This window comes from Bos indicus x Bos taurus, chromosome X (assembly GCF_003369695.1).
Source record: "Bos indicus x Bos taurus breed Angus x Brahman F1 hybrid chromosome X, Bos_hybrid_MaternalHap_v2.0, whole genome shotgun sequence".
In the NCBI taxonomy this organism is placed as follows: domain Eukaryota; kingdom Metazoa; phylum Chordata; class Mammalia; order Artiodactyla; family Bovidae; genus Bos; species Bos indicus x Bos taurus.
This window is the reverse complement of record NC_040105.1, coordinates 37,981,127-37,986,330: the sequence shown is the minus strand read 5'-3', so window position 1 is coordinate 37,986,330 and position 5,204 is coordinate 37,981,127. Positions and strand designations below refer to the sequence as shown.

General features: G+C 42.7%; 1 pseudogene; it reads left to right on the top strand.

Moving 5' to 3' along the window:
• The first annotated feature begins 699 nt into the window (after positions 1-699).
• LOC113887739 lies at positions 700-1,320 on the top strand (annotated as a pseudogene).
• The last annotated feature ends 3,884 nt before the right edge of the window (positions 1,321-5,204 follow it).

The window sequence follows — 5,204 nt, the reverse complement described above, 5'->3', positions numbered from 1 at the left end:
AAAATTTATGATGGGATTCTTATTGGTCTGATTAATTAGTCCTGTGTCTTGTAAACACTACCATTTCACATTCCATAGTGTGGATTTTGTCCTTTTCAATCACTAAGGTGCTGTGTAATGTATATTCCAAACAAGGACCCTTTTGAGTGTGAAAGGGGGGATGCTATTTTTTAATTGAATAATTAATTGATTAATTTAGGGGGCACTATGAATAATTATATCAGGACGGCAAGACTGCTCTGGGCAAAGTACCCTCTCCATCAGGGATCAGGAGCAGGGGGAAATCTATTCAAACAGGCTCTAAAATAAGCAACAAACTAGTGTTAAGTCACAAATGAAGATTTGGAAGAGGTTCACTATCAATTTTTTGAGGTTTTTACCTTGGGCGTTCTTATCTCATCTCGGAATTATGGAAAGAAATGGGTCAAAATGATAAAGACTCTTTCCTAACTAGGAAAGAAAGATACTCTTCCTAAAAGCTAGAGTGAGAGACAATGTACCTGGACGCCTCCTAGATCAGTCTCTTGCTTCACCAGCGTTTGGATGGAACAATCTGCGTGCTCTCAACCTGGCCTTGCCTCCCCCTCCTCCTGCCTCCCACCACCCTCTAGCCCCACCCCTTCATCCACAGCTTCCGGCACAATCTTCTGGACTTATCCCCCACTTCTGAGACCAGCCTCACAGCAGTTTGTGGAGAAGTCCTGCTCACTGCTAACCATGAGCACCCAGATCCAGCAGAGTTCTCCCGAGATGGAAGCAGCGGCCAGCCGCCTGATCAAACTGCACCTAGAGGTCTCATCCACCTACGTCTCCCTGAGCGTTTACTTTGAAGGCAGTGGAATGGCTATGAATGGTGTGGGCCATTTCTTCAGGATGTTGGCTAAGGAGAAGCAGGAGGGCGCCCAGCTTCTCTTGAAGATGCGAAAGTCCTGGGGTGATGGCGCCCTGGTCCAGAGTGGACAGACGCTGTCCCCAGAGAAGTGGAATGCCAGCGTGGAGGCCATGGAGTACGCTGTGGCCCTGGAGAAAAGCCTGAACCAGGCGCTACTGGATCTGCACGCCCTGGGTCGTGCGAGCGCTGATGTCCAGCTCTGCGAGTTCCTGGAGCGCCGCTTCCTGGAGGACGAGATGATGCTCCTTAAGAAGATGGGTGACCACCTGGCCAACTTGCGCAAGATAACCAGCCCTCAGGCTGGGCTGCAGGCCGGGCTGGCCGAGTATCTCTTCGAAAAGCTCTCCTTCCAGTGCGACTAGGAGCCTCCAAAGCCCGGCTGCCTCTGTTGGGACCCCCCTGCCTCTCCTGGCCTTGAGATCTCCGCTCCAGCCCAGACGCAACCTTAGCCAAGGCACCAAATGGCAACAAAAAAGGTTCTTTTTGCAGAGGCGGGGAAATAGGTTGTAAGAAAAGTATTTGAATAGCGGTGTATAATTTGTAGTCTGCTTAATTCTCTAGATTATCTAAAGACATGGTTCCTAACTTGTGTGTATCACCTGGGTACGTTGAGTATCTGATAAAAACCTGTGTTTTTCTCTGTCAAGAAGATTCAGAAATTGTTGAAGCAGCTATTCTGGAAATGTTGCAGAGAATTTTAGGGGTTTCAGGACTTCTCTGGAGTCACTCTGGGTACTGGGTTCAACTCTCTCGTTCTAAAATGTATCTGGCTTCGCTGAGCAGAGAGAATGGAGTACCTGGACCGTATTATATTGTATTCTCCCCTCAACGCCCAGACTCGTGATAAAATCGTTTTTCCTGATTTTCAAGTTGCTGTGATGCCATCTGCCTGTGTCGAAGAGGGAGCCCTGTGAAATTCATCTTTGTGTCTCCCATTAGGTTGTTACTGAGAACACTGATTATTACATCATACACTGACCTCTTCATGAAGCCTCTTAAGAGAAATTTCTTTCTGGTCTTAATAGTAGGAATAACAGTGCTTCCCTTGGGTAATTGGTTTGTTTTTGTTTTATAGACACTAAATGATGTAACTAATTAAGTTTCCTTTTCTGACTGCCTGCTAAAAAGGTTAGACCAAAATTTGTGGTCCATCCAGAGCAAACAAATAGGATTGTATAAGCAGTTTGCATAGTTTCATTTCTGATTCTTCTGTCATAATTACTTAGTGTACTTTGTGGTTTCTTTCAAGCCACCTTAAACCCTTTCTAGAAGAAGGTTATGTATAAACAGGTAAATAAAGTAAACGTTAAAATGCAGATTTTAAAATGGCTCTGTGTTTGTTTTTAGTGAAAAGAGAAGATAACTTTAAGGAAGCACTAAGAGAGCCAAAATGATTAGAATGGAGATGGGTAAGATGGAGCACATTCCAGAAGCCAAGAGAAGGAGAAACAGTAAAATGTAGCATTCTTTTAAAACTGTGTTTCATTTTTCTGGGGAGTTGTTTTCTACTAAACCATTACATTTGTGTCCCACAAATAGCAATCTAATAATTGTGTATTATTTTCCTTGCACTTTGAAATGCTGGAGTTATAACTTGTTCTCAAACCACAGAAGTGGGGGAAAAAAACCAGTTCTTTTCCTACAGCAACTTTCCTTCCCAGAGCAGGAAGACCAAAGGCATATTATCATTTCTTTTATCTTAGAAGGGTCAGAGGCATAGAAAGAATATTTTACAGAGATTGGGACAGCTGTTTTGCTCAGTTAAGGAGAAGAAAGAATATTTTACAGAGATTGGGACAGCTGTTTTGCTCAGTTAAGGAGAAAACCTTATCTTCCTGCTTTTGTGCAAAATATTTTGATAAAAAAGAATGTACTGGAAGAGTCATTCCTACAGAAAAGAGTTTTGCCCATTTGCTGATGATTAGTTAGTTTTAAGAGGCATAAGGAAGCAGCTAATAATTTTCAGCTTTGGATTAAAACTTGGATCTCCATACTTAAAGTATATATTTAAAATTATTTTCAAATTAGCACTCATATAACCACTGAATGAGAAACATCGTTCTCATTCATAAACTGAATCATTTCTCACTCATGAATCTGAATGAGAAAAAAACACGTAATAACTATTAGACTGATTGAAAGACTGTATTTGGTAGATTATTTGGGAATACAGATATAAAATTTTGTTTCCGAATAATGGCATATTTGACACACCTTTACTTATCTGGGTGTCTTTTAACATTAAGAATGGGGCTATAGGAGAAAGCTTTATTAAAGTCTCCCAAATAGGCTGAATTATTCTTTGGCAAACAATTCCTAAAAAACAAGTGGCTGGTCAGACAATAAATGATTCAAAGACAGATGGATGAAATATTAGTTTAGCTTTTAAAAATGACCCAAGCTTCTTAAAAAATACATTTGTAGAAAATGAGGATTTGATGACATTAAACTTACGGAGATTAACTTGGAAACAAATCCCATAGTGATTGTTGCTAACCACTGTACGTATATGTGAGTGTGTGTGTGTTAGTGTACTTGCACAGAATTATAACAACTGATTCCTTTAGGCTATGGCTAAATTCCTTATACCAGCCTTCAAGGCTCTCCTTGTTCTACCATGTCTAATCTATTTTTTAAATGTAATTTTCCACTACTTCCCTATTGTTGGAAGTTTGGGGAGTACCAATTGCTTTCTTTTGTCTAAGTTCAAATTAATTAGGACACAGGAAGCCAGATGGAAATCAAGATGGCTTTATTGGTGGTAAAACCAAATTGGAGTTGTGTTAGGACTTCCTATTGCCACATCCTGAATAAAACTTAAACCACCCAGTTCTGGGAAAAGAAGCTGAAACAGAAAAGAAACCAGGCTGGACTGGTTGGAGGCAGGCTCAGCCTTTTCTGCTAACTCCATGGAGACTGGAATCTAGGACAGTACTGATGGCCCAAGGGAAGTGGGGAGGACGTGGCAGGCCCCATTGCTTTGTTATTACGGTGACCTGTACTATGGCTAGCGTGCACCAAAAAACACCAGGCTCTCTAAGTTCTCCACCTTCATTCTAGTAAGCCCCTGTTAGAGACTGAAGTGGAAGTTTCCTCTTTTTATAGAGTGTGAGGCTGAGGAATCCTGCAAATGACTGCAGGAGCTCTCTGCCATAGCTGAAGTGCTCAGTTTGCCGTCCCAATGCGAGCAATTTTCATGTGGTTCCCTTCACCTGGAAAGCTCCTCATACTCATCTTCACTGAATCAAACTCAGTCTGTTTTTCAGCCTAGTTCCAGTCTGCCTCCTGTGAAATTTCCATGACCAACCCAAACCAGTCATCTGACATGGATTCCTCTCCTCTTTGTTGTCTCTTGATTGTACCCACTGGACTATAGGCAAGTTGGAGTCTGAAAGGCAGAAAGCATAATGGTTGAGCAATGGGCTCTGGACCCAGACTGCCTGTATTCAGATCCTGCCTCTACCTCATCTTGGTCTAGTCTGCTCACCTTTGTTGGTCCCATCTTCCTCCTCTGAAAATCTGGACATGATCAAAATAAAGATGATACTATCCAACTCAAATCTTTTTTTTGGGGGGGTGGGTGGGGGCGGTGGCTCGGATGGTAAAGCGTCTGCCTACAGTGCAGGAGACCTGGGTTCAATCCCTAGGTTGGGAAGATCTCCTGGAGAAGGAAATGGCAACCCACTCCAATATTCTTGCCTGGAAAATCCCATGGACGGAGGAACTTGGTAGGCTCCAGTCCATGGGGTCCCAAAATAGTCAGACATGACTCAGTGACTTCACTTTCTAAATGGGATAAGCCATGTAAGATCCCTAAGGCCCAGCACATACTAAATGCACAATAATTGTTGGCTGTCTCCATCACCTGATTGTCTATCCCAGTAGAGCTTAGTAAAGAGCTATGATAGTAACATCTTAAAATAAGCTTGCTTCTAAGTTTTAGGAAATTAGATACCTTTCGATTCTAGAATCCCCCTTAATGATCATTGAAAAGAGTGGAAATCACTCAGTTGTGGCTTGACTCTTTGAGACTCCGTGGACTGTAGCCCGTCTGGCTCCTCTGCCCATGGGATTCTCCAGGCAAGAATACTGCAGTGGATTGCCATTGCCTTCACCAGGGTGTCTTCCTGACCCGGGGATTGAACCCAGGTCTCCTGCATTACAGGCAGATTCTTTACCATCTAAGCCACCAGGGAAGCCCTTAATGATCACTCCTCCCTCTAAACAGGCCCTATGTGTAGAAGTGAAATGTAGGAATTTGCTCATTTCTTAGATGTGACATTCAGTATGCAGGAGGGGAAAAAAAATGAAG